Below are 8,638 nucleotides of genomic sequence, written 5' to 3'. Positions count from 1 at the left end.
AGAGAGGAAGAGAACTAGAGAAGGAAGAAGGGTGTGGTTTATAAAGGGAGACCTGTAGTCCCGGGTGATGCTTAGAACCCGGACTAAAGGTTCTTTAGTCTTGGGTGATGGTTAGAACTAGTCCTGGCTGTAGCCACGGCCCGGGAGTAAAGGGGATTTTGGTGGGCCGCGAAAACGCAACCCACCTTGGCAAGGTTCTTTAGTCCCGGGTGATGGTTAGAACCGGGACTAAAGGTCCGCAAGGTTCTTTAGTCCCGGGTGATGGTTAGAACCGGGACTAAAGGTCTGACCTTTAGTCCCGGGTGTAGCCACGGCCCGGGAGTAAAGGGGATTTTGGCGGGCCATGAAAATGCAGCCCACCTTTAGTCTCGGGTGGTTGATCCACCCGGGAGTAAAGGTGGGCTGCAGTTTGGCTTCCCGCTAGTTTCAAGCTCCATTTGTTTTTTTATATATTTCTATCTATAAAATGTTAAAGTCTTGTTAATTGCACAGTAAATTAAATACAAGGCATAAAATTGTTTTAAAAGAATATGGATTTAGTTTTGCTTTATTGCACACAGGAAAATTGTGTGACCTAAAGTTTTTTGTTTTTTCTTATAATTATTGAAACATAATGTCATTAATATTTGCTATTTCATTAATGCAAAAATGTAGTGTTTAATTTAAATCATTAAAACTTTTGTTTTCGATTGGAAATTTGTTTTCACATCATTTTAATGTAAATCTTTTCATTTTTTTCATCACTCATTGTCCAAAAGCGATATGGAAATCCCACCATCAAACACAAATTTAATCTGAACATAGAAAAAAAAGGAAACACCTAATAAACATCTCTAAATTCACAATTATTACATAATACCTCTAATACATACTATTAAACATCACTATATATATCAAGCGGGCATGGTAGTGAACTTCTTCTTAACGTATATCCCTTGGTTATGATCGCACCGTAACCATGGAGTGTCCTCATCATTTAGCTGGATGCTTGGGTCTTTGTTCACTGTGAAGGGTGGAATTCGGTCATCCTTTTCATAATCTTCTGATATGTCTAACTTGTCTTCAATTCCGACAATGTTTCTTTTCCCTAAAAGAACTATGTGACGCTTTGGCTCATTGATTGGGTCATTGTTGTTTTTCCCTCTCTTTGGTTTTGTAGACTTGTCCTTGACATAGAACACCTGATTCACATCCTTGGCAAGGACGAACGGTTCGTCTTTGTACCCAATATTGTTGATGTCCACGGTTGTCATTCCATACTGGTTGTCGACTGCTACCCCACCTCCAGTCGCCTTTACCCATTGGCACTTGAACAAAGGTACCTTAAAAGTAGGTGCATAGTTTAGTTCCCATATCTCCTCTATGTGGCCATAATATGTTTGCTTATTTCCATTAGGGTCGGTGGCATCTATGCGGACACCACTGTTTTGGTTGGTGCTCCTTTTATCTTGGGCTACTGTGTAAAATGTATTCCCATTTATCTCGTACCCTTTGTATGTGAGGATATGCCACGATGGCTACCTAGCCAACAAATACAGTTGCTCATCAATACTCTCATCACCCTGACATTCTTTTCGCAACCAGTCGCTGAAAGTTTCCATGTGCTGACACGTAATCCAAGCTTCAGACTTCCCTAGAAACTTAGATCGGAGCAACTCTTTATATGTCTCGATATACGGATCCACCAAGGAGGAGTTTTGCATAACTATGTAGTGTGCTTTATTAAAATAATTGTCTTGCGTACCAATATATGTTTTCTTCCCTAGTGTCCCCTTTCCACTTAGTCTCCCCTCATGTCGCGATTCAGGAACACCAATCGGGTCAAGGTCAGGAATAAAGTCAACACAAAACTCAATGACCTCCTCTGTTCCATAGCCCTTGGCGATGCTTCCTTCTGGCCGAGCACGGTTGTGAACATATTTCTTTAGGACTCCCATGAACCTCTCAAAGGGGAACATGTTGTGTAGGAACACAGGACCAAGAATGCTAATCTCCTTGACCAAGTGAACTAGGAGGTGTGTCATGATATTAAAGAAGGAAGGAGGGAACACCAACTCAAAGCTGACAAGACGTTGAACTACATCATTCTATAGTTTAGCTAGATCCATTGGATCGATTGCCTTTTGAGAAATTGCATTGAGGAATGCACATAGCTTCATGGTGGCTAGACGTACATTTGGAGGTAGAATTCCTCTTATTGCAACTGGAAGCAATTGCGTTATGAGCACATGGCAGTCATGGGACTTTAAGTTTAAGAATTTCTTCTCTGGCACATTTATTATACCCTTTATATTCGAGGAGAATCCAGATGGTACCTTGATGCTTGCTAGGCATTCAAACATGCTTTTCTTCTCTTCTTTGCTAAGAGTGTAGCTGGCAGGACTTAAGTAATGGCATCCATCATCTATCTTCTCTAGATGCAGGTTGTCTCGTTCTTTCAAACACCGCAGGTCCTGTCGTGCTTCAAGTGTGTCCTTAGGCTTCCCATACACACCCATGAAGCCTAGCAGGTTCACACAAAGATTCTTCATCAAGTGCATCACGTCGATCGCGCTACGGACCTCTAGGACTTGCCAATAGGGTAGCTCCCAAAATATGGACTTCTTCTTCCACATGGGTGCGTTACCGTCGGCGTCATTCAGAACAGGTTCGCTGCCATGTGTCTTTCCAAATACTACTTTCACATCCTTGACCATATTGAGTACATCCTCACCAGTTCGGTTGTCTGGCTTGGTCTGGTGGTCTGTCTTTACCTTTAAAATGCTTGCCTTTCTTTCTTAGGGGGTGATTCGTAGGAAGAAATCGACGATGGCCAAGGTACATGACCTTTCGACATTTTTTCAAGAATATACCTTTAATGTCATCGAAACAGTGCGTGCATGCATTATATCCCTTGTTTGATTATCCTGAAAGATTACTTAGAGCAGGCCAATCATTGATTGTTACGAACAACAATGCTCGTAGGTCAAAGTGCTCCTGTTTGTACTCATCCCACACACGTACACCTGGTCTGTTCCATAAAAGTAGAAGTTCTTCAACTAGTGGCCTCAGGTACACATCGATGTCGTTGCCAGGTTGCCTTGGGCCTTGGATGAGCACTGGCATCATAATAAACTTACGCTTTATGCATAACCAGGGAGGAAGGTTGTAGATACATAGAGTAACAGGCCAAGTGCTATGACTACTGCTCTGCTCCCTGAAAGGATTCATACCATCCGTACTTAAAGCAAACCTTAAGTTTCTTGCGTTATTTGTAAACTCCAGGAATTCTCTATCGATTGCTCTCTACTGGGACCCATCAGCAGGGTGTCTCAACATATTATCTACCTTACGGTCTTCTTTGTGCCATCGCAACAACTTTGTATGGTCTTTGTTTCTGAACAGACATTTCAAGCGTGGTATTATAGGAGCATACCACATAATCTTGGCAGGGATTTTCTTCATGGGACGTTCGCCCTCAACATCACCAGGGTCATCTCGCCTGATCTTATACCGCGATGTATGACATACCGGGCATGCATCTAACTTCTCGTACTCCTCGCCACGGTAGAGGATGCCGTCATTAGGACATGCATGTATCTTCTGGATTTCTAATCCCAAAGGGCAGACTACCTGTTTTTCTTCGTACGTAGTGGCGAGAATTCGTTATCCTTCGGAAGCATCTTCTTTAGGATTTTTCATAACTCCCCAAATCCCTTGTCAGATACATCATTCTTTGCCTTCCATTGCAGCAATTCCAGTGTGGTACCCAACTTTTTCTGCCCCGCATCACAAGTTGGGTATAGCAATTTCTTGTGATCCTCTAGCATGCGCTCAAACTTGATCTTCTCCTTTTCGCTTTCGCATTCTCTTTGTGCGTCACGAATGGCCTGACCAAGATCATCAGCGGGCTCATCTCCTACCCCTACCTCTTCTTCAGCTTCCCCCATTGCAGTATCATTGAAGGCACCATATTCAGCAATAATGTCATCATCGTCCCATTGTTCTTCTTCACCTTCTTCCATTACAACCCCGGTTTCTCCGTGCTTCGTCCAACAAATATAGTTTGGCATGAAACCCGACTTCAACAAGTGTGAATGAAGACTCCTTGAGCTAGCATATTCCTTCAAATTCTTACATATGGCACATGGACAGCACATGAAACCATCACGTTTGTTTGCCTTAGCCACACGTAAGAAAGAATGCACGCCCTCATTGAACTCTTGGGAGCGGCGATCAACATTGTACATCCAATGCCTGCTCATCTGCATTACATGACATACATACCATATTAAAACCTAGAACATAATTAGTTAATTATACGACATGCATGCCACCACACAAGGTATTAATTTATGAAAGTCTCGCTACAATGTAGACAATCCCAACTACCACTAAAAAAACTAAAGCTAAAATGCACTTCAGCAGCATAAGGATGTCGTGACCAATCTCAACTAAAACAGACAGATCATGTGTTTGTTCAACATCTATGGGCTTCTTCCGCAGGATCACTGCCTCATCAGCCATCGTAGCCGCCTGTGCAAGAGAGTTTTGCACGTGTTCAACATACTCTTCCTCCCAGCACCAGCCTGAACATCCAGTGCCATCCCACTGAAATTAAAACAAAAAATTAGAACTCTAATCACAATCATCATGAAAATAAGTATAAATTAACCACAATCATCAAATGTGACAAAATAACTCACATTGCGATTCGGACACTTGTAGAAGATACGGCCCTTGTTGGGACACTCCTTCCTCACCTGGTACTCCATCACAATCTTCTCCTCACACTTGCCGCATGCAATAAGAGAGAGGTTCGGCCTCAGTCGCTTTGGAACCCGATGAGAGGCCGAGGACCCGAAAGCAGTTGCCATCTACTCTCTATACTCATTTTCAATATAATATAAATTTCTCATTTTATAAACAAATAAAATTAAAAAACTCTAAAATTGTCTATATCTCTAAACCATGAAGTGTGCTATGCATGCTAGAAATGAAAGCTGAATACTAGTTTTGAATAACTACTTTAACCTTCCTTCATCCAAATATGCAAACTTTAAAGTGATTTTGAGTTTAAATGGCTTACAAATAAAAAAAATCCACCATAAAAAATCACATATATCTAGTCCACAAAATGAGATATGCTACTGATGAAACATGAGAGTATAAAGTTGATAACCTTTAGAATCGAAGAATCGATGGAGGAATCGAAGAAATCCTGTGATTACCGGCTATAAAGAAGAAGAGAGGCCGACGATGAAGCAAGAACACTGAGGTCGAAGTGGCTCGGGCTCGGGGAGGAAGAAGGGGTATATAGGAGGGGACCTTTAGTCCCGGTTGAAGACACCAACCAGGACTAAATGTCTCTTTCTAGTCCCGGACGGAGCCTCCAGCCAGGAGTAGACTTTTACTCCCGGTTGGAGGGACCAACCGGGAGTAAACATTAACTAGTGTTAGTCAAACTTTAGAAAGTTCGAACCAAAGATTACATCCTTTTAGTTGTCATTCAACTTGTAAAGTTCTGTCTCATTAACTCATATTCATTCATAAAGTCTGTAATTATCATCTTATAAAAGTATTTAAAAGCTTATCTCTATGACTATTATAAATTAGTATCGTAGTGCAAATTCTAATATGACCTATTTGGTTTGTATTAGTTTTCAGAAAGTATTACAAATTTGTATTTCTGTTTGATAAAAAAAATTAAAAAAGTAATATCTATGACTTCCATTCCAAATTTCAAGTCGTTTTGAGTTTTCTAAATATATACTGTAAATTTTTATTACATATCTAGACATAATGTATATATATCTGGGTGCTTAATAAAAGCTATTTTAAAAAGACAGAATGACTTATAATTTTTAAATGGAAGCAGTATATCCGATTCCATATGTTGATGCGATATACGAATATGCGATGCACCTGCTGGGCTATAAGCCTGTACGCGGCCCACATCGTCTACCTCGTCATGTCCGTGCGTGCGTGAGCCACGCCCACATGCTGACGTACACGGACACCATCCAGTTCCAGGAACCATCCACTTCTATAGCTTTTCATTTTTGGAGAAGGCATGGCCGAGTTTCAACTTCCAAGCATGGATCTAACCAAAATCATGGGACGATAGATATGACAAATACGTGTGTAGGTAATCTTTTTCTGATAAATGAGCATTTGCGAATTGGTACCTCATCATGGGCTCATGGCTATGGTAAACTGCATTATAATATTATTTGTGTATCCACTTAACAAAGAGCTTTGTAGCATTGTTGAGAGTTGAGTAGTTGACCACACCACAAAATGCATAATGTGTCAAACATTGGTATTCCCTCCATCCTAAAAACACTATAATTTAAGGTTCAAATTTTGTCAAAGAACTACAATCGTTGGTATATATAGCTAAGCTTTGTGTGATCCAATGCACAAGATTGTGGGCCATCATGTGTGGGTCCAATTATTAAAAAACAACATAAATAAAAGGCCGCACCCTACCTCCTCACTCATGGACGTGGAGAGGCTCTCTTGTGTTCCCTAACAATCCATGGCTCTTCCTCCCTACCCCTATTCCTGATCTAGATTGAGCTCCATCACTGCATAGATCGACTTCGCCTATTCTTCCTCCCCTTCTAGTGTAGCCTAGCACCGCCTGTTCGCCCACCCTTTCCGTCAGGCCTCTTGGCATCTTTGACCTGGCCGCTCTCCAATCCAAAGGCCGCCCCTATTTCACTTCTCCATCTAGCACTCCTCTCCCGTGTGGGCATCCTCGGTAGTCGGGCTCTTTCCCCTCTTTTGGTCATGGTCAGCTGCGGTGTTCATTCCCCGTGCCTAAGCTTGGTCGGTGGCGATGCAGTGGTGACTAAGCCACCAGGAACGGTCGAAGGAGGGCGGAAGGCTAGGAAGCGAGTACCAGAATGATGAACCCACACAGAGAGATTGAGAGCGAGAGGGAGGAGAACCCATCTGGACAGTTGGATTAGGATCCCATGGTACTGTTCACCATCTGAAAAAAAATTAAAAAATAGTCATCTCAGAAATAGCATTTTGTCGTTATATAGTGGTATTTTTGTCATTTCAGCTATGTTGGTTTCTCCTCGGAAACCTAGGATTGTGGCCTATTTTGACTAAGAGATATACTATTTTCGTTCCAAATTGTAAATCAAAGGCTTTTCCAGATACATTGTTTTAATATGTATCTACACATAATATATGTTCTCTTCCTTCTAAATTATAAGACGTTTTGGTTTTTTTTAGATATGTTGCTTTCGCTATGCACTTAGATATACTCTATGCTATATACATAGCAAAAGAAATTTTATCTAAAAGGAAAAAACGTCTTACAATTTGGAACGGAGCGAGTATCAAGGTGCGTAGCAAAAGTTATCTCCTACAACTAAAAAGACTAAAAGTAAGACTATTTTTTGGTGCGACTTTTTTTGGGGTCGCTCCTCCCTTCCGGCCATGCGATACCCCGCGCGATAGAAAAAGAAACTGTCATCCCTGCGATCCCCGCCTGCTTTGAAGGAAACAAATCGATCACCTGAGGGCACATGCATGGAAGGAAACAATTGGCAAAGATCAAGCAAGACTCCTCCCTTCCGAGCATGCGATACCCCGCACGATAGAAAAAGAAACTGCCATCCCTGCAATCCCCGCCTACTTGGAAGGAAACAAATCGATCACCTGAGGCCACATGCATGGAAGGAAACAATAATCATGCATGGAAGGAAACAATTGGCAAAGATCAAGAAAGACGACTCAATGAGGTTGGCCCTTAATTTTAGTATTTCTAGCATGCAGACCTGAAATTAAAAAGTGGCTGCTCCTTGAGAACATCAGTGGTGCCAAATAAAAGATGTGCAGGTTATATATGGTGAGACTGGTGAACCTTCTATAATTTCTTAAACGAATATTCCCACCATTCGTATATAGGTCCATTCCCCTGCGTTTCTTCGTGCTCCAATTAGCATATAATATGAAAGTATTGTTGTGTTCATCACGACTTCCAGTTGACTACTCCCATTAGCATATACTTCATCTGCCCCAAAATATAAGTCGTTATAAGATGTGTGCAGGTCAAACTTTCTCACCTTTGACTAGGTTTATAAAAAATACGTGCAACATTTAACAATCAATTGGTCGACTCCTGAGGCCACATGCATGTAAAAAATACCTGTATTATAATTGGTCAAAGTTAAAAAAAGTTGACTTCTTGGGAAGCGAGAATGAATTCTATTTTGGGACAGAGGGAGTATATGAAAGCAGTGTTGAAAATATTTTAACAAAGTTCGTCTCTGTCTGATTGGTAAGCTTAGACATCATAATGGCATCAAAAATTTCGACTCTCATGGACACCCTCATGGATCAGTGCAAAGCATCCCAATCCTACAACATACACAAATAGCAACCTTAAAAACCATCTTAGACGTTCTAGCATTAGAGTATATACGTGCAGACACATAGGCATGGTGGTGTAAGTGAGCAGCCAGCAGGAGTCGAGAGTTAGGGGGTGTTTGGATCCCAGGATTAAACTTTAGTCCCTATCACATTGAATTTTTAGATATCAATTAGGAGGACTAAACATGAGCTAATTATAAAACTAATTACATAAGTTGTGGCTAATTCGCTTGCCAGCGCCGTGTACAGGATGGTATGGAGATGT

This window comes from Miscanthus floridulus, chromosome 10 (assembly GCF_019320115.1).
Source record: "Miscanthus floridulus cultivar M001 chromosome 10, ASM1932011v1, whole genome shotgun sequence".
In the NCBI taxonomy this organism is placed as follows: domain Eukaryota; kingdom Viridiplantae; phylum Streptophyta; class Magnoliopsida; order Poales; family Poaceae; genus Miscanthus; species Miscanthus floridulus.
This window is presented reverse-complemented; position numbering follows the sequence as displayed.